Source organism: Callorhinchus milii, unplaced genomic scaffold (assembly GCF_018977255.1).
Source record: "Callorhinchus milii isolate IMCB2004 unplaced genomic scaffold, IMCB_Cmil_1.0 Scaffold3, whole genome shotgun sequence".
Lineage (NCBI taxonomy): Eukaryota > Metazoa > Chordata > Chondrichthyes > Chimaeriformes > Callorhinchidae > Callorhinchus > Callorhinchus milii.
In genome coordinates this window covers 69,973,257-69,995,084 of record NW_024704744.1, presented here as the reverse complement: position 1 = coordinate 69,995,084, position 21,828 = coordinate 69,973,257, and positions in this window count along the sequence as shown.

The window sequence follows — 21,828 nt, the reverse complement described above, 5'->3', positions numbered from 1 at the left end:
AAGAGAAGTGAGTTTCTACCAGTGTCCTTGCCAACAATTGTTTAAATAGAATTGGTCATTCATTCCATGGGTTGGTTGTGGGACATCGCTGTGCACAAATTCACTGCCACATTTCCTGACAAAATACATCTAGTCACATGACTTTACAGTATATCATATGAAGTGCTTTGAGACATCTCGACAATGTGATAAGACACCACTTGAAACGCAAGGACTATTACCAGTGATTCACCAACTCCAGGATTTTATTGAATTTCTAAATTCAGAAGTTAAGTTTTTTAAAAAATATGTATTTTGTCAAAACTTTTATATGCATATAAAGTCTTGCTTCCAAGTCTTCCCACTAATGTTTCCAAGCTGCTTCTCAGAATTTGCAGTCAATGTTAGCTCTGGAGTCTTTCCCATTTCCTTGTTTTCAATGATAAGCTTATTTCCGAACTCTCCTTCAATTCACTTTACATGGATCCAAGGTCTGCCTTTTGCACACCGTATGGAAAGGCAGCAGAAAATCCTGTGCAGGACGTATCTTGCTTGTTAACTACTGTGTAACTGGCAACCAGAACTCCCTGGTCCTCCTGCCGGTGTTGTGGGCTTTGACCAGTCGTTCTCACATAACCAGATGGTCTTAAGAACTTTCCACAATTCTGCTTGCTGTTAAATTTTACCACAAAACTAAATGGTTACAGGCTGAAACGCAGTGGAATTTCATATCTTATGTCACTGATGGGAAGACTGCAGACCATTTATTAGTGATTGTATTAAGCGTCCTGGGACGCTATTCTGCGCAAGGGGAGCTATGTAAATGCAAGTTGTTGGTGTTGTTATACTAAAATCTCTTCCTCAGGTACTCTGTGTTAGGCTCCTTACTAGTGTGTGGACATAGTAAAAATAATAATATTAACAATAACAACAACACAATTACATTTGTATAGCGCCTTTCACATCAGGAGGACATCCCAAGGTCCTGGATAATCAGTGTTTCAGACCTGAGCTGGGGGTCGGGATCAGGGAGGACAGGGGGTAAAGGAGGGTGATCAATGGCACAATCAAGAGGAGAGTCTTGAGATGGGTCTTGAAGGAAGGAAGGGGGAAGGACTGTGGGATAGAGTTCCAGAGTTTGGGGGCAGAGTGGCTGAAGGCCCACCCGCCATTAGTGGGGCGAGCGAGGTGAGGGACGTGAAGAAGGCTGGAACCCGCTGAACGGAGGGAGTGGGCAGGTTGGTAGGGGGTTAGGAGGTCGCAGAGGTAGGGGGGAGTAAGGCCATGAAGGGCTTTAAAGGTGAGGACCAGGATCTTTAACTATTCTCTGTGTGATGGGAAGCCAGTAGAGTCGGGCGAGGATGGGGGTGATTGGGGCACAAAGCCTGGTGCGGGAGAGGATACAGGCTGCAGAGTTCTGGATGATCTGCAACCTATGGAGGGAGGACTTGGGGAAGGCAACAAGCAGGGAGTTTGAAAGTCAAGCCTGATGTTATGAATATGCGTATTAAGGTTTCGGCAGCCTTTGGTCTGAGACAATAGTGGAGCCAGGCAATGTTGCGGAGGTGGGGGAGGGCAGAGTAGGTCATGGCATGGATGCAGGGTAAAAAGGATATTTGAGGGTCAAACAAGATACCAAGGTTCCGGACTGGCTTAGTAAGGTGGAGTGTGCATCCTTGGATGGTGATGGTGTTAGCGTCTGAGTTGTGGAGGCGCTGACGAGGGCCAATCAGAAGAGCCTCAGCCTTGTTGATGTTCAACTGAAGAAAGTTAGCTTTCATCTAGGACTTGAGCGGGTGGTGGGTTTCATGCGGGTTATAGTGGTATAAGAGAGGAGTGGGAGACGGGTTTGAAGGTGTGGAGGGAGGGATGGGTAGGGACCAGGGTGTGAGAGGCAGATGGGGAGAGTGTAGTAGATGGAAGGGCAGAGACAGCTGAGCTGATTCCCTTGACTTTGGTTTCGAGGAAGTCCAGCATCACTAGAGCCGGCTGAGTAGAGGGAACGGGCCGGTTGGTAGAGGATTAGGAGGTCGCACAGGTAGGGTGGGGCAAGGCCGTGGAGGGCTTTGTAGGTGAGCATCAGGATCTTGAACTGGATCCTCTGAAGGATAGGGAGCCAGTGGAGTCAGGCGAGAGTAGGGGAGATGGGGTCACGGAGTTTGGTGCGGGAGAGGACACGGACTGCAGAGTTCTGGATTATCTGCAGCCTGTGGAGGGAGGAGTTGGGAAGGCCATCAAGCAGGGCGTTTGCATAGTCGAGCCTGGAGGTGAGCATCCATTCCCACTCAAAATAACGGTGAAGACAGGTAGAGAAGGAGCAAATTGGAGGGGTGGAGCGGTAGAGGGGGAGTTCCAAAGGTTAGGGGTGTGGAATCTGAAGACTTGGTCATCAATGGGGCATGGAGAGTTGCAGCGATGCGCAACAAGCTCGAGTTTGCTGAGTGGAGAAAAGCAGAGGAGTGGGTAGGAAAAGGTCAGGGAGATAAAGAGGTGCTGGGGCATGTGAGTGATTTATAGACAAGGGTGAGGATCTTGAAGTCAATCTGTTGGAAGATTGGCAGCCAGTGGAGCTTGGCTAGGATTGGGGTGATGGGCATGCACAGTTTGGTGTGGGTTAGGATATAGATGTTGGTGTTTTGTACTACCAGTATTTCATAAATGAGTATCAATGAGGTTGATAGGACCACAAAATATGATGCAGCTATCTGATATCATTTCTGTCTAAAAACATGAATCCACTTGACAGTAATTTGTGTATCAAACAGTTTGAGATGTTTTGATATAAGGCGCTATGAATACACAAATATTATTTTTAGCTTCAGCTGCCAAGACAGCCCCCCCCCTCTCTCTCTCTCCTCCCCCATTCCACTCCCCTGCCCCATTCCTTTCCGCAGCTAGGCAGTGGCTAGTAGCGATGAGATTGAATGCAGTGGATCGGTGGGTTAAGAAATAAATTTGCATGTTGCATGTTTGAGAAGTACAGACATGTTTAATGGAATACTTGGAATGCAGAAAGAAGCTGGAATCATATTTCACAATGTGTCTCAGCTAGTCAATCAGTAGCATAAAGCCCTTGAGTAAAGTAACAGCTGGAACTAGTTGTTAGAAAGTATGCTTAAGGCCAGGACACTAGGCTCATTTAAAAAGAATAGCATAAACACAGAAGTCACTGAGAAAACACAGCAGGTCAGGCAGCATCCATGGAAAGAGGAAAATTAGTTAACATTTCTGGTCAATGACCTTTCGTCAGAACTATTTAAAAAACAGGTTGATGCTGGGATGGGAGGCTCATAGGATGGGTTCTTGAAGGAGGGGCCGAAGGGCCTTCTTTAAACCCATCTTGTGATCTTGTGAGTTAACACATTTTGTCTTCTTCCCTTGGATTTTCAGGGATACAAAAACACAATGGGAGCTAAACCTCTCTGTTCATTACTGATGGAGGTCCATTGCCAGAGGGGTTGTCCCTTGGATGAGATGTTAAACCAAGAAGCCGTCTGCATGGACAGGTGGAAGTTAAAGATCCCATGGAACTATTCAAAAAGAAAAGGGACTGTTTGTGGCACACTGCTGTGTGCAAATTGACAACAATAATAATAACAACAACAAAATGACATTTGTATAGTGCCTTTCACGTCGGGAGGACATCCCAAGGCCCTGGACAGACAGAGTTTCGGACCCAAGCTGAGGGTCGGGGTCTGGGAGTGTGGAGGGCAGGGGGAAGCAAGGAGATCAAAACATGATCAAATGATAAGGCGCTATATCAAATAAAGTGATTATTATTACAATTGACCTTATCTGCCCTGGGCTGGGGGGAGGGTGGGAATCAACTGGGCTTTTCTTATTTCTAATCTCTATACAGCATTAGCCAGTGCCTTCTGGAGAGGAGCAAAGGAAAGTATCTGAGTGTGTGGGGGGTGGGGGGGAGGGGATGAATTTAAGAGTGACAAAGAAATAAAAAGCAGCCAGGAAATACAAAGAAATAGGGTGCGTTATCTAGAAATGATTACAGTGTAAAGGGAAAATAAATGAACAATGATGCTTCAGTTTTGTTTAGCTTTTGCAGAGAAGTTAAGCAAATTCATAAATAGAATATCATATTTTATGTTTGCATAGCCTCCCTGCAGCCAGACACAGTTCAAAGTGCCTTTCATTACAGAGCTGCAGCAAATTGTACTGCGATATGTGGCACCTGGCCTTAAAGGCAATATTCTCTAGTCTGCTTGGTTGGATAAGTAAAGCAGAATATGTATCCTGGGTGCAATGCTTTGGCTGTTGTGAAAATGAAGCTGCCATTTAAGGAACAATACATTTCCTCATTTCGTCCAGTCCTATCTGGTTTATGAAGGCACCATCTTATCTCCTAATTATCTTGAAAAAACTGTGCAGTGCTAGTCTGTGCTGTCGATTTTTGCCAGTGAGATTAAAGGGGCAGTGCCATCCCAGAAAAATTGCTTGGCAAACCTTTTAATTTAAATTTTTGAATGGATAAGAGCTATGTGTCATTTTATCAAAATGTGACAGAGGTAAGACAAGCAACACTGTAATAATTCCTGCATTTGATACAGAATCTTATCACATCAAAACAGCTTTCAAACAGCTTTCTGTAAGGTATAGTGACTGTATTTGTAGGCAAACATGGCAGCCAATTGGGCCACATAAATATCCCACAAATAGCAATGAAGTGAATGACAATTTTATTATCAACAACAACAAGATTACATTTGTATAGCGCCTTTCTCGTTGGGAGGACGTCCCAAGGCACTGGACAGAGTACAGAATTTTAGACCCGAGCTGGGGTCACGGTGGGAGAGGGGAGGGGAGGGGATGCAGAGTGGCCGATGGCATGGTCGAAGAGGAGGATCTTGAGATGGGACTTCAAGGAGGCTAAGGAGGGGTCGAGGCGGAGTGACTGGGGAATGGAATTCCAGAGGTTGGGGGCAGAGTGGCTGAAGGCTCTCCTGCCAATGGTGGGGTGGGTGGGTCGGGGGACGTGGAGCAGACCAGAGCCGGCTGAGTGGAGGGAGTGGGTGGGTTAGTAGGGTGTAAGGAGGTCACAGAGGTAGGGTGGGGCGAGGCCATGGAGGGCTTTGTAGATGAGGACCAGGATCTTGAACTGGATCCTCTGAAGGATAGGGAGCCAATGGAGTCGGGCGAGAATGGGGGAGATGGAGTCACGGAGTTTGGTGCGGGAGAGGACATGGGCTGCAGAGTTCTGGATTATCTGCAGCCTGTGGAGGGAGGAGTTGGGAAGGCTGACAAGCAGGGCGTTTGCATAGTCAAGCCTGGAGGTAATGAAGGCATGAACAAAAGTTTCAGCGGCCTGAGGGAAGAGGGAGTGGCGGAGTCAGGTGATGTTTCAGAGGTGAGGGAAAGCAGAGCAGGTCATGGCTTGAATGTGGGGGAGAAAAGACAGTTGAGGGTCGAACAAGACACGTGGGTTCCTGACTGGCTCGGTGAGTTGTAGTGTGCAACCATGGAGGTTGATGCTGCCAGAGCCTGAGGTGCTGAGGCGCTGGCGCGAGCCAATTGGGAGGGCTTCAGTCTTGTTCACATTCAACTGCAGAAAATTTGCCCTCATCCAGGACTTGATGTCCGACAGACAGTCTGTCAGGACAGCAGTGGTCCTGGAGTTGAGGGTGGAGACAGAAAGATAGAGTTGGGTGCCATCCGCATACATGTGGAAGTTGACTCCATGTCTGCGGATGATGTCACCAAGTGGGAGCATGTAGATATTAAAGAGGAGAGGGCCAAGGACAGAGCCCTGGGGGACACCAGACATGACAGCGCGGGGGCTGGAGGAGAAACCATTAGAGGCAGCAAAGTGGAGATGGTGAGAGAGATAGGAATCGCACCAGGCAAGGACAGATCTGTGAAGATTAAGTAAAGCGGAGAGGCGGTGTATGAAGATGGAGTGGTTAACAGTGTCGAAGGCGGCAGAGAGCTCAAGGAGGACAAGGAGGCAGAGGGAACCCTGATCACAGATGTTCAGAATGTCATTAGTAACTTTCACCAGGGCTGTTTCCGTGCTGTGGGCAGCGCGGAAGCTGGATTGGAGGGGTTCAAAGAGGGAATGGTGAGAGAGAAAGGAGTGGAGCTGGGACGCGACGACTCATTCCAGGACCTTGGGGAGCAATGGGAGGTTAAAGATGGGACAGTAGCTGGAGAGGAGGGATGGATCCAGGGAAGATTTTTTCAAGATGGGGGTGATGACGGCTGTTTTTAGGGGGGTGGGAACTGAACCGGTGGACAAGGAGAGATTGATGAGATCAGACAGGAGAGGGGCCAGAAGGTGGAGCTGGGAGATGAGGAGAGAGGTGGGGATGGGATCGAGGGAGCAGGTGGTGGGTTTGAGTTCGTGGTGAGGGAGGAGGGAGAGATAGGGTCGAAGGAGTATAGGGGGAATGGGTGGGGAGTGGGTCATGAGGGAGAGGTGATGTGGTGGCTGTGGACGGGGCTGAGGTGGCTGAATGTATCCCCTCGATTTTAGATTCAAGGAAGTCCAGCATCTCCTCACAGTTGGAGTTTGAGGAGAGAATGGGCGAGGTATGGGAAGGTGGACGGAGGAGACAGTTTGTGGTGGAAAAGAGAAGCCTGGGGTTGTCCTTTATCTGAGGGATTGTTGACCAGGAAACGAGAAGAAAGTCGCTTCTATTTTCTAAAAATGCCATGGGATCTTTAACATCTACCACTGAAACACAGGGTGGACCTAGGTTCAACATCTCTTTCAAAGGACAGCACAGTTTCCCTCAGCATTGCACTGTAATGTCAGCCGAGACAATAAAATTGAAGTCCCGAACTAGGGCCTCAGAGTCAACCTCTGACTCAGAGCAGAGTGCTTCATACTGAGTCGGGTTAATGTGTGTCTGCAGACACTACAATCTTTTAAACAATGGCGTGCCATGAGAGGCTCTGTGGGACTAAACATTTGGCTGGCAATGTCTCTTCGGCTGCTTCCAGCCATGAAAAAAGCAGAGATCAAAGTTTCCTTATATGCAAGCACATCTGCCAGCCTTTGCTGCCATTATGTGGATGGCAGAGATCATAAAAGAAATTTCGAATGGCATTTCCCGCATGCATCTGATGGCTTTGTGTGATCCTCTAGGCGATGAAATCAGCTGTCAGCACATGGGCTCACAGTGCAGCAGCCCCTCCAGTTTGACAACGCATTTACAGTTTCTGAAGCCGTTGTATAATAGATAATAAAAATAATTTGTGCATTTGTTATAGCATCTTTCATGTCAGGAGGACATCCCAACATACCCTGTGAACACATATGTTGTAAAGTGGAGTGTGTGTTTTATGGACGGTAAAAGCAGCATAGAACACAGTCAAAAAAAACCTTCATTTTCTGAGAAGATCTGATACCACAGACATTAACCTTTCTTTCTCTATTCAGATGCCGATCAGCCTGCTATACGTTTCCAGAGTCTCTATTTTTATTTCAGATTTCCAGCAGTCGTCTTTATTCTCTCGCACTTTGATTGGGAGCTTACCTCAGAGCTGTGCTCCCTGCCAATGCACTCATAACAGGCAGTAAATGAGTAAAGAGAGTGCCAGTCCTTTACCAAAGAAATGGCCTTTAATTGTGGAAGACAAGAATGTAAAGTGTCATATGAATGTTGGAGAATAATCAGAGGCATTGTTGTTTATTAAAATGCCATCTTTTGTCAAAGAGAAATCTAAACGCGTCGAACAAAGGATGTGGAGAGTTGTAAAGAATGTTGATTAGACTTTGAAAGAAGTTCAGAAACAATTCCGCAGTGTTGGGAACTCTGAATGCATCTGTTTATTGGCTGTTTTGAACAGAGCACTGCCCAGATCTCTTTGTTTGTTCTGAATTCGAGGTGTAAGTGCTCCACTCATTTTGTTGCATTCACTATTCAGACCTTTTTCCTCCAATTAACTCCCCCGTCCTCTTTCAAAAAAAAAGCTTGACTTCTTTTTCTTCTACCGAGATACCACTCAGTTAGTAACATTCGCATCTCTCTGGGTTAGAAGGGTGAGGGTTCAAGATCTATTTGGAACATGAGTCTCCTTGTGTTTGCTGACACTCCAGTGCATTGTTGTAGGAGCGCTGCATTGTTGGGGAAGTGCTGCATTGTTGAGGGAGCGTTTCCTTGTTGGGGGAGTGCTGCATTGTTGGGGAAGTGCTGCATTGTTGAGGGAGCGTTTCCTTGTTGGGGGAGTGCTGCATTGTTGGGGGTGCTGCATTGTTGAGGGAGCATTTCCTTGTTGGGGGAGTGCTGCATTGTCGGGGGAGTGCTTCATTGTTGGAGAGTGCTGCATTGTTGGGGGAGTGCTGCATTGCTGGAGCGTGCCGCACTGTTGGGGGAGTGCTGCATTGTTGGGGGAGTGCTGCATTGTTGAGGGAGCGTTTCCTTGTTGGGGGAGTGCTGCATTGTTGGAGAGTGCTGCACTGTGGGGGAGTGCTGCATTGTTGGGGGTTGCTGCATTGTTGGAGAAGCACTGCATTGTTTGGGGAGTGCTGTATTGTTTGGGGAGTGCTGTTTTCAAAGGTGGCATCTTTCTGATGAGATATTAAAGTTTCTAACCCTATTAATCCTAATTTTTTGAACCAGGAAGTTTAAGTTTTTGAAAGGGTCATTTGAAAATGTCTAAAATCTAAACAGAATAGCAAAGAGCTGAAGTTCATGTAAGAATTAAGAGTAGCAACTTTGCCTATGTTGGTTTGTAAATTTCCCTGTTCTAAACGTACATTGTCACAGTCACTATCCCAAACACACACAGAAATCTTAACCTTCAAAAGTCTCGTGATTAGGTGTCAGCCTGGCTCAGTTTGCAGAAGGTTGTGGATTTAAGCGACTCATCACGACTTTAAAACGTAAAATAATCCTTGCAGTGACATAGCAACTTTCATGCCAGGAGGACACCTCAAAGTGCTTCACGGAATTTATTTTAAGTGTGGTGACTGTGTGTTTCATATGCAAATGCAGTAGCTAATTTGTGGCACAGCAATGCCCGGGGTAGTTACCATAGTTTCAGGGAACTGAGCTGATTTTCCAAAAACTCTGAAACATCTTTGCAAAATAGGTGTACTGATAAGAGTTCTCTCTTTTGTTTTGTGGGCCATTTCCCCCAGTGCAGGGATCTCACAGTAAGGCTGCCTGAGGGGCATTTCCCTGCACTAAGCCTAAGCTCACATGGTTCAGTAGTTACTGTGACACTTTTCTATCAGATATTATAAAAAGTGGGAGGGTGGTCTTTCCTCTATACCTCCACCACTGGCTGCTCTAATTGGGATCTCTACAGAGATAAAGAGTGCTTTCAAGGCAAGGAATGAGATGAACCTCTGATCCAGCATACTCCAGCATAGGGGAAAAGAGAAAAAAAATACAGTACTGCATTCTGGAGCAGACAACCTTTCTAGAAATTATCTGTTCATCATATTTTCTGTGAATCACCTGAACCATTTCTTTATAATGATTTACCATCTCTCTATTTAACCATTTAGATCTTCGCATTTTTAAATTCTACCTTCCTCCCACTCCCTCTCACAAGCATTCCCCATTACCTCAGCAAAATCCCATTCTTCAGGTGTGAGTCTAGGCACTGAGTGTCAGCAGATTTGATAACTGCCATGGAGCTCAGCTGACATGATCCTATGCTTAACCAATATCCACACCCATCCAGTTTCCTGGTGGGAGGTGGTAAAATCAGGAGCTGGCATTCTGACTAATGTTTCCCCTTGCTAACACCAGGAAACCTCACATCTTCCTGTCTTGTATCCCTCGGTTACACAGTGGGAAGTGGCTTTTACCAACTGAGTCATTTGGGTAGCTTGGCAACCGGGATTTGTTATTGATTCCCTGTGTCTATGGTGCTATCCTCTGTCATTTCACCCAGGTAGCCATTCTTCATGTGTGAATCATCACAGTGAGGAATAAAATGTTATACAGCAATATGGAACAGGGGGATACCCACAGCTGTACCCAATCTTGTCTGTAACCCACATCCACATCAAAGCACACTCCAGTACAAGTCACTGAATAACAACAGGGGTGCCAACCCAAGCTGATCTATTCCAATAACACTAAGACTGATTGCAGATTCCATACTGCCACCCAACTAAGATCAGCTGACAGCACAGTTCAGGGAGTAAACGTGGCACTTGGCTAGTCTGCATGGCTCCATTCCAGATTGCATGTCTACACTCAACAATTAGATGCCTGGTCAAACTTACATCCAAATGTTTTTTTAGTGTGCAAACACACCAGTGTCACTGGCTGCACTATGATCAGCTATCTCGGAGTGACTCAGAATCAAAGAAACCAGCCCACTAGGTTTATAGTGGCAATTGCAAAAATAACTGATACCATAGGCAATTTCAAATCTTGGAGTTGAGATGATGGTTGTAGATCTTTACTTTTGGAGTTCACAATGCAAACTAGCACCACCCCTCACCACCATGCCTACAATGCCACTTCATTGGAATCTCTTTGAGTTTTCTACACTTCGATGGTAACAGTGCTGTTGCCATGCCATTTCACTGCTTTCACCATATTTTAGAGAAAGTCCTTAAACTTTGATCACCATCTGCAGTAAATGTGTTCTTACATTTCCATTTACAGTCCTTTGGTCCAAGTAAAATAAATATAATCATATCCTCTTGGACGCCGAATTTGTAATATTCTTAAAGGGCTAGGAAAAACTAACTATGATGCCTAAAGCTGCCAAAAAAATGCGAAAAGGCCAGAGAGTGAAATAGCCTCACTTCATTTCACTCTCCGAATATTTTTCCACACTTTGGCAGCTTTCGGAAATCATGATTGGCACTTCTGTGAACAACGCAAAATATTGGGAATCGCAATTAACTATCCCACTGATTTTAGGAGTGTCTCAAATTACTCTCTCCCCCACCCCATCCTAGAATCTAGGCTGGCAATTCAGTGTAGTGCTGGGGGAACACTGCATTGTGAGAGTTGCTGTCCTTCAAGGTAGACATTAAACCAAAGACCTGTCTGCCTATTCATGTTGAGGTTAAAGATCCCATGGCACTACTTAAAAAGGGAGTTTTTCCTATGCCCTGGCCAACATTCCCCCAGATAAATTGATCATTTACATGGCTGTTTGTGGGAAATTACTGTGAGCAAATTGTCCGCTGAGTTCATTTAACAGTAATTACAGTCATGTTTTGACAACAACAAAATTACATTTAGAGCGCCTTTCACGTCGAGAGGACGTCCCAAAGCACTGGTGCTATAACAAATGGAAGGGTTAATGTGCAAATGTTTGAAGTCTCTGACGAGGAAAGGAGAAGGGCTGGTATGCTCACACATTATTTTCCCATGGATAACTTTACCCACAAACAACATGATGTCATTTATTGCACTACAATGACTGGATTTATAGCATTGCCACAAGTCCTTTCCCCACTTTGTTGTTTCTTAACAGACACTTTTAACAGAAGACTGCCACCTCTTTAAAGGAAATTCCTTTTACTATTCAAATGCTGCACAGATTTTCCATTAGTTTTAGAAGGACAGAAGTCAAAAAATAGCAGGAGGCCAGTCGACTCATTATAATAGTGATGTGGTTTACTCTTCTAATGATGCTATCCATCCTCTTTCCTTGAACCCTGTAAATAGCTATTTGATATCTTTTGACATGCCCCGTGTTTTCAGTCTCCCAGTTTCACTGGGAAGCACACAGTGGGGAAAGGAGAGCGTGCCTCTTAATTAAGCAATATCACAAGATTTTTAGTTGAATAGTAAGTCAACAAATTAGCTGTGACCTTTGCTGCTTTGTCTTTAGCATTATCATTTTATACAAATAATGATGATATCATCAGAAGGCATTAAATGGAAAAAGGTGCATTCAGCCTATTAAACCCACTTCCTGAACAGACTATCATAGAATCATAGAATTATACAGCACAGAAAGAGGTAATTTGGCCCATCGTGTCTGTGCTGGCCCTTTGAAAAGAGCTATCCAAATCAATCCCACTTCCCCGCTCTCTCCCCATAGCCCTGCAAACTTGTCCTCCCCAAATAATTATCTGCTTCTCTTTTAAAAGTTGTTATTGAATCAGCTTCCACCACCCTTTCAGGCAATGCATTCCAGAACCAAACAACTCGCTGTGTGAAAACATTTCTCCTATGGACTCTAATCTAACCACGTAACCTCCTGAGATGTCGCTCTGTAATAAATACTCATGGGTCTAATGTGTACTTGATATATGTTAAACGTACCCTCCCTTAGGGATTAAAGTCTGCAGTCAATGACATGGTATAATAGGTATAATGTGTATCAGGGAATGATCAGTGAGTGTAACCTCATATCACAGGCACAATGGGCTAAATGGCCTCCTACTGTGCTGTAATATTCTACGATTCTATCAGGGAACGGGCCTTAGGTGTGTTATATGCTGTGCGAGAGAAAGACAGGACTTTTAGGATCATATTCTCTGCCATGGCAACAACTATCTTGAACATTTTCTATCACCACTGTTATCAGATAACAGATATATTCACCTAAAATGAAGTATTTTTGAGAATGTTTGAAGGGTTTAAAGCCATGCATCCAACTACACACACCTGCCATTTTTGATTTCACCATTGAGTCCAGTGTTGGGGTTGGGATGGAGATTGTGGTGACCAGGCTTCAGCCCATTTCCAAATAAATATCATATCCACCGCAAGTTAGAGACCTACTTGTGAAGAACTCCCCTTCCTGTAACATCACAAAGTTGCTCTGCAGTGACATTGTAAATGGACAGTGGATTGTGGGTGGTTTTCTCCACACACAATGTCACAGCACAAGGGGTTGTGACTCCTTCATCACATCCCCAATCTTCTCTCCTTTTTTGAAGACATTTGACACTCTTTTCCCCTTTCTGTCTATTGAGGTGCTGTTCAATGAGCACCAGTCAACATCTGAGTACCTCACCCATTCCAATAGCCCCCCAACCATTGATAAGGAATAGTACAATGCAGTCCTATCTTCACCCAAAACAAAGAGACTGACTGCAGCAGAACAGAGTTACTGGAATGCAAACAGGAGCAGGAACTATTTCACAATTGACGTATTACTGGTCCTTCCCCAGTATGGGGACAGTTCTCTTTTGAGGCAATATTAGGGTGGAAGCATTGTCCCAAATGAGCAAAGATGTATGTTGACTGGAAAAACAGATAAGCTCACATTATCAGAGAAGTACAAGCTGTTAGGAATTACTCCTCAGGGCCTAAATGCACAGAATTCATTATAACAAACACTGAACCCCATGCCTCTTGTTATACAGTATAATAAACCAATCCTCATTGTAATAATCTTTCCATTTGTTATGGCGTCTTATCACGTCATCCGGCTGTCTCAAAGCGATTCACAGGATGAACTGTTCAGTAGTGCGACTGTGTATTTTGTGGGTGAATGCAGCAGTACATTTCCTCACAGCAATGTCCCATAAACAACCATGGAGGGTCATGCAGTCCTTCAATCTGAACATTCCAAGTGGAAAAGTATTTGTTTAACCAAGACTGCATATTCTACTTCACAAAAATTAACCAGAAGACATTGTGTCCATTGAATGACGGTCACTATAAATAGCGAATATTTCCCCCCATTACACTTTTAGAAAGGCTTATTCCATTGTATAATAGACCCCAGTAATTGACATATTCAAAACCGTGATATGAAATCCATGAGAAAATCAATTGTTTGTATGTAAGAAGTTGACAGCAGAGCTCAAAGCATTCTTGAATAAAACAGCCAGTCGGATTTAGAAAGATAACTCACTCAACCTGCAGGTGTGAGTACCTCAATTCATGAGAAATTTAGCTTTCAGTAACCCATTCAGCGAGCCACACCTCTGGGGTGAGATTAGGGAAGAGAAATAATAATAATAATAATAATCCTTGCATTTAATATAGCACTTTTCACATCTTCTAGACGTCTCAAAGCGCTTCACAGAATAGACTGTAAAGTGATTTGACTGTATATTTGTGGGCGAAATGCGGCAGCCAATTGCGCACAGCAGCGTCCCACAAACAGTCATGGATTGAAATTACCAATTTATTATTTTTTTTATCTTGAAGGATTATTATCAGGTGTGTGGAGTAAGGAAACTTGCCCAAGGTTTCGCTCTGCCGGAATCAAACCCAGGTCTCTCGCTTGCAAAGCGAGCGCTCTAACCAATGAGCGACTGGACTTAATTCTAATAGAATGACGGAACAGACTCGAGGGGCTGAATGGCCTCCTCCTGTTCCTTTGTTCAGGAGGGTAATTGGAGGAAATCTCCATGTTTTACCAGCTCCCTTCTGCATAGCAAATTTCGATGGGTTCTGCAAACACTGCTTGTTACTCTGTGCAGAATTGCTGCATTAGATGTGCCTGCATTTAATTGCTCACCACTACAGTGAACATAAAGCTGTGCAATTCAGTGAGAGTGCGGGCATGAAAAAAAAATTGGCAAGCGAGACAAAATGAAAACATTTTTTTCCAAACATTTTCCAGGAGGCAATTCAAGAAACATTGCTGAGTGCCTTGTTTTGTGCTCCCTGCCTGCTGAACAGGCCCAGTGTTACTTTTTTTTCTGCCTTGCGAACAAACAGAATTTTCCATTAGTCAACACCACTACATAAAGACTAAACACTTTCAGAGCACAAACATTCCGAACGTGTACCACGAGTCTTTGCTGTTTCCCTGTTAACAAACTTCCAAAGCCACAAACAATCTATTCTGATGCATTCAGCCATGGGCCATGTTTCCATTGTTTTCTTCAGTTTCAAATAACACACAGCCTCCCCATCCCCTCTTGAATACTGTGAATACTGTAGGCAAGAAAGCCCCATGTAATCCCAGTACCTTTTTAGTTATAATAGCAATAACAATCCTTGCATTTGATATAGCTCCGAAACATTGCAAAACACTCAACAGGATTTTAAAGTGTAGCAACCGTGTACTTGTAGGAAGAACATGGGTTTAGAGTTGCAAAGAAGAAATTTAGGTTAGACACCAGAGGTAATTGACGACGGGTATAGTTTTCCAGGAAGGGGGGGTTTAGACTAGGTCGCTGGACTCATTGAATAAACAGATTGATTCTGTGGTGGGAGGATGTGAGGGTGGGTGTTCTGAAAGAGTGAGATAAAGTTGGGCAAAACACCTTCTTCATCCAAACCAATCTTGTGAATTTGCAAATGCAGCAGCCAGTTGACAGACAAGAATATCCCATAAATAGCCATGAAGTAAATGATTAATTTTATCTGGAAAATTATTGACCATACCACTGGGAGAAATTCCCTTCTCTTCCCAAATAGTGCCATCTGATATTTAACATCCACCTGAACGGGTAGATGGGATGTCAGGTTCAGGTCTCATCCAAAGTACCGAAGCTCCTTTCAGGTGGCCATTAAAAATCCCATGGAACAGTGTCCTGGCCAAAAATGCCCCAAATAAAATAGATCATTCACTTCAGAGCTGTTTGTGGGGCATTGCTATGCACAAATTGACTGTCCTGTTCACCTACAAATACAGAGTCACTACACTTCGCAGTAAAATTCAGTGAGGCACTTTGAGACACCTCAATGATGTAATAAGGCGCTAACTCAAATGCCAGGATTATTATTATCACACTGCACACTGTAGACTCCACACTGCACACTGCCTGGTAGTGTAATAACCTGTGTGTCAACACACACAGGAAAAAGGAAGTTCCAAAGGAACTTGTCCCAGGTGATTGTCTTAGATAGCAGCTGCCAGACACAACAGAGAGCAGTGATGTACACAGTCGAGGCTTTTATCACTGTCACACTTCGCTGCATAAAGTTCAAACAGTTTCTACAACGTTTGAAACTGAAATTTCGTATACGTGTGTGGGTGATTTTACAAAGTATAAGTCAAGATATATGGAAATTATAGAAATCTGTGGGATCTGATTACATGCCTCAGATTGCCCCAATCCATAGAATTACATAATAATAATAATAATCTTTGTTTTAATAATTTTTAATTTTATATAGCGCCTTATCACATTTTCGTGACGTCTCAAAGCGCTTCACAGAATATACTGTAAAGTGAATTGACTGTACATTTGTGGGTGAAACGTGCCAATTGTGAACAGCAGTGTCCCACAAACAGTCATGGATTGAGTGACCAAATTATTATTTTTTTAATTTTGAAGGGAAAAGCAATCCACCAATCGACTAACCACCGGGTTCCTACTTACTGCTAGGTAAACAGAGGCAAGTGAAGTGAGGGAACTTGCCCAACATTTTGCCCTAATCAGGAGTAGAACCCAGGTCCTCTCGCTTTCAAGGAGAGTTCTCTAACCATTAAGCTATAGGACTTCTGACTCCATAAACTGTAAATAGAATGGGAAGGGGGTGTTCTAAAATGCTGTGTTTGCTGCTACTGTTGTGTATTTATCCTTCCCTTTTGACCGTGCCTTCAGCCGTACCCCTACTTCTCTATCCTCCTATCTCTCTGCCCTCCCTCATCCCAACCCTGCCCCTACCCGCACGCTCGGGTCCTGATTCCCGACTGTTCAGCGCCTTGGGACATCTTCCCAACATGAAAGGCGCTTTACAAATGCGATTTTGTTGTTGTTATGCAGAAATCTCTCTTTAATCTCCTTTAGGACTTTATGTTTAGGTGAGTAACATCTTTTTTTTGTTGTAGGGTGGGGTGGGGGTAAGGAGTGGGGGTGTGGGGAGATGAAGCTTGTCCAGAATATATTCAAAGCAGATTTTTTCTCATTCTGATATGAGGTATTTGGTCCTTGTTTCAGAATGTTCTATCATCTGAGGAGTGCCAGGTAAATATGAGTATTCTGGAAATGTTCTATGAGGGCAAACTTCAGAGAGGCCTTGGAGTGGTATATTGATGACTGGGGGCAGGGATTCTTCCTATTGACCTCCTGTTAAACCTACACCAAAGCCCTAATGGGCAGGGTGGTCTGACCTGGACAGACAGTGGGAAGCTGCTTTGAAACCAATCAGGCAAGAGACTGTGCACTTCTCGTAGCACCTTCCTACGACTTCAGGTTCCATCTTCTGTTAATCTAAAACTTAAGGTCATGAAAAAAGGCAGGAAAGGGCCTGGGTTAGGAGGTTTCCTGTGCTGCTGATGTATGCGGATGACACACAACTCTATTTTTCCACCTCACTTTGCGACACACTGATGTTCTGTCAGCCTGCCTGTCAGACCTTCAGCTGAACTTTGACAAGACGGAAGCCCTACTCTTTGGCTCTCGTCAACGTCTAAAATCACATGGTTCTCACTTCCTCCACCTACCCGACCTCCCCCTAACACTCTACGAACCCGTACGCAACCTAGGCATCAGGTTCGACCCCCAATTCTCCTTCCTCCCCACATCCGGTCCATCATCAGCACTGACTTTTCCACCTCAGAGCATCACCCGTCTCTGCCAATACCTCACTCCAAAAGGCACTGAAATCCTGGTTATTGTCTTTGTCACCTCTTGGCTGGACTATTCAAATGCCCTCCTTGCTGTTCTCCCCTCCACTACCATTCGTAAAATCTAGGTCATATAAAACTCTGCCGCCCGCATTCTCACCCGCACCAAACTCCGCTCCCCGATTACCCCAGTCCTTGCCACACTACACTGGCTGCCTCTCCCAGAGAGGATCAACTTCAAGATCCTTACCCTTGTCTTCAAATCCCTGCACTCCTCTGCACCCCCTACCTCTCTGACCTCCTCTCTCCTCACAGCAGTGCCCATTGCCTTCGTTCCACTGGGTCTGGCCTCCTCCTTGTCCCCTGAGTCCTCCGCTCCACCATCGGTGACCGTGCCTACACCCCGAAGCTCTGGAATTCCCTTCCTCACTCCCTTCGCCCGCCCCCTCTCTTCCCACTTTAAGGGCTCGGCTGAAGACCTCTCTTTTCGACCGCGCCTTTGGTCACCTTCCTCCCTCTCCCCTTGGCTCAGCCCCAGGATCCGTTACTATAAAGCGCTCTGAGACGCCGTCCGGCATGGAGGGCGCTATATGAATCCAAGTTGTTGTTGTTATAAAGCCTCTACAGTGTAAGACCCAGAAGTGAAGTAACAACCTGATCCAGATCAGTGGAGAGATAGCAACCCAGTCCAGACCCAGGGAGAGATGAGAACCCGATAATAGAGCCCTAGTCCAGCACTGAATTAGATTATCAGTCTAGACCAGCTTCTCCTGTGTTAAAGGCACCACCATCACCAGGCTGAATTTGAGGTCCCAGAATGTTACAGATTCAGTTCCCAGTCTGTGCTGAGTCTGGCTCAGCAGATGAAGCAATGAGGTAAAACTCCATCTGGGTCTAGATTTTAAATTAGTAGCACTTTAGAGCATGCAGAATTTGGATAATTATTGTGTTCAGCTTTAACTCTGAAATCAGTTCGCAGTTGTTCAAGAATTTACAAAAAAACGATTTAAAAATTCAGGCTTTAAGGAGAGTTGAAGGTCAAACTAAATGCTAAGGTTCCATATAGACTCTGTAAGTTGGAGTGAGCAACTGAGGCGCTGACAGCAACTGAACAGGATAGACTTGGCTCTGTCAATGTTGAGTTGGAGAAAGTTGGAGAAAGATCATAAGGTCTGCCAAGATGCCTGCAGGAGAGTAGGGGAAGAAAAAAAAGAAAAATGAATTGAAAATTGTAACTCAGGCTGTACTTCCTAAAAATATAACTCTGTTTTACAAAATATAAAGCACATCAGAAAATACAGTGCTGTAAAGTCTTCATTTATGGCACAAGTGGACACAGCTTCAAAGTTGAGAAGTGCAAACTTAGGACAGACCCCAAGAAGTATGTTGTTATATAGAGATTAATGAACAACTGGAATGGGTTACCAAGAAGGATGGTAGAGGTGGGGATACCGGACTTATTTAAGACCCTGTAATGAGACCATGGTGGTTTCTATCTTGGGAGGATGAGATCAATGAGCCGAAGAACTTCCTTCATCTGAACTTCTCTTACAGTCTTGTGACATCTGTTTAAATAAGTGGTTGATTTCCTCTAACCATCGAATGGAGCAAGTAAACCTTACAGCAGCTCTGGGGCCCTGAGCCTTTCAACATCACAGATTGGTCCCACAATGTAGATCAGTAATCACAGCTACTATCACAGTGCAATGCAAGGTTAGGCATCAATCAAAATCACCTTTTTCATATATACAATAGATAGCACTGATCACTCAAACCAGTGAGTCAAAATGATTATTAGTTTGTGTGATTTCTGAAAATGTACTCACACTATCAGAACAAAAATCAATGCAGCACTGTAATGCTTCAGTGTTAAATTAAACTATATTACAACAACAACATTACATTTGTATAGCACCTTTCACGTCAGGAGAATGTCCCAAGGCGTTGTACAATCAGTGTTTCAGACACAAACTGGGGGTCAGAATCGGGGAGGATGACGGACAGGAGGGGAAGGAGGGTGATTAAAGGCACTGTTGAAGAGGAGGGTCTTGAGATGGATGAGGCGGGGGACGTGAAGCAGGCTGGAGCCTGCTGAGCGAAGCGAGCAGGCAGTTTGGTTGGGAGGAGGTCGTAGAAGTAGGGGGAGCAAAGCCATGGAGGGCTTTGAAGGTGAGGACCAGGATCTTAAACTATATCCTCTGTGTGATGGGAATCCAGTGGAGTTGGGTGAGGATGGGGTTGATAGGGTCACGGAGCCTGGTGTGGGAGAGGGTATGGGCTGCAGAGTTCTGGACGATCTGCAGCTTATGGAGGGAGGAGTTGGGGAACAACAACAACAACAAGATTCCATTTATAGAGCGCCTTTCACGTCGGAAGGACGTCCCAAGGCGCTGTACAGCTGGGTCAGGGCACGAGCAGGGGGGAAATGGTCAGGGTGAGGGGAGGGAAGGGAGGAAGCGAGGAGGGGGTAGAGAGTCGAGAGGGGAGCTGAAGGCTCGGTCAAAGAGAAAGGTCTTGAGATCGGCCTTGAAGGAGGAAAGGGAGGAGGCGGCGAAGGCACTGGGGGATAGAGTTCCAGAGCCTAGGGGCTGAGAGGCTGAAGGCCCGGCCACCGATGGTAGGGCAGTTGGGGCGGGGGATGTGGAGCAGACCGGAGCCAGAGGAACGGAGGGTATGGGCAGCTAAGTAAGGGGATAGTAGGTCAGAGAGGTAGGAGGGAGCAAGGCCGTGAATGGCCTTGTAGGTGAGGATGAGGATAATAATAATCCTTGCATTTGATATAGCGCTTTTCACGTCGGGAGGACGTCCCAAAGCGCTTCACAGAACACACTGTAAAGTGAATTGACTGTATATTTGTGGGCGAAAGCAGCAGCCAATTGCGCACAGCAATGTCCCACAAACAGTCGTAGATTGAAAATGACCAATTTATTATTGTTTTTGGTTTTGGAGGGATTATTATTAGGTGTGTGGAGTAAGGAAACTTGCCCAAGGTTTCGCTCAGCCTGGAATTGAATTCAGGTCTCTCGCTTGCAAAGCGAGTACTCTAACCACTGAGCTACAGGACTCCACGGATCTTGTATTCGATCCTCTGGGGGATGGGGAGCCAGTGGAGGCGAGCGAGGGTGGGAGTGATGTGGTCGTGAAGCCTGGTGCGGGACAGTACACGAGCTGCAGAGTTCTGAATGACCTGCAGCTTGTGGAGGGAGGTGCCGGGAAGGCCGGCGAGGAGAGAGTTCCCATAGTCCAGCCTTGAGGTGATAAAGGCGTGGATCAGAGTTTCAGCAGCGTTGACTATGCAAACTCCCTGCTTGTTGAAGCCAACAAGCAGGGAGTTTGTATAGTCAAGCATGGATGTTTTGGCTGTGGAGGAGGATAGAGTGGTCAATGGTGTCGAAGGCAGCAGAGAGGTCAAGGAGGATGAGGAGGCAGAGGGAGCCCTGGTCACCATGAACAAAATGTCATTTGTCACCTTGAGCAGAGCTGTTTCTGTGCTGTGGTCGGCATGGAAACCCAATTGGATAGGGTTTTATGAAGGGAGTGGCGGGAGAGGAAGGAGCGAAGCTGGGAAACAACGACTTGTTCCAGGACCTTGGAAAAGAAAGGGAGATTGGAGATGGGGCGGCAATTTGAGAGCAGGGATGGTTCCAGGGAGGGTTTTTTAAGGATAAGAGTGATGATGGCCATTTATAAAGGGGTGGGAACGGCCGTCATATTACAATATTATCATATTGAATACATATTACTGTAATCAATTAGATTTGTCCTTACATCTTGGATACTTGGAATGCAAATATATTACATTTCTTAATTTCTATTTATACCCGAGCACCTCCCTATCTCTCTGACTTCCTCCTACCAAGCTTCCATTCTCACCCTCTCCAATATGCGAACTCACATTTCCTGCATGTCCACTGCTATCATTGGTGGCCAAGCTTTCCAATTCTACACCCCTAACCTCTGGAACACTCTCCCTCAACCCCTCCATCTCATTGGCATACTTTTGTTCGAGGATCTCCTATCGTTGATGAGTATATTTAAAAAATGCTTTAATTAAGCCCCAAAATAATAGGTATGCATGCAACTAAGTAGCAACAGAGGAAATCTCACACCGTTCTAGAGAAATACATCTGTACTAATATATTCTGCAACAAAGTAGTAACAAAGGAAACCATTGGCATATTTTTGGGGGGTCTCCTATCAATATATAAAGTATAATAACAACACAACAAAATTACATTTGTAAAGCGCCTTTCACATCGGGAGGACATCCCAAGGCACTGATAATCTAATATAAATTATAATAATCTAATATAAAGTATTATATAATATAAAGTATAATAAAGTACAATAATCTATACTAATAAAGCAACAATGTCTGCTGCAATTCAAGAAGAATCTCAATAACCGATTGACGTAGAGACATGATTTATACCTCACGGAAAGGTCTTGAACCTGAGAGTGTTATGGGCTTATCTCTTT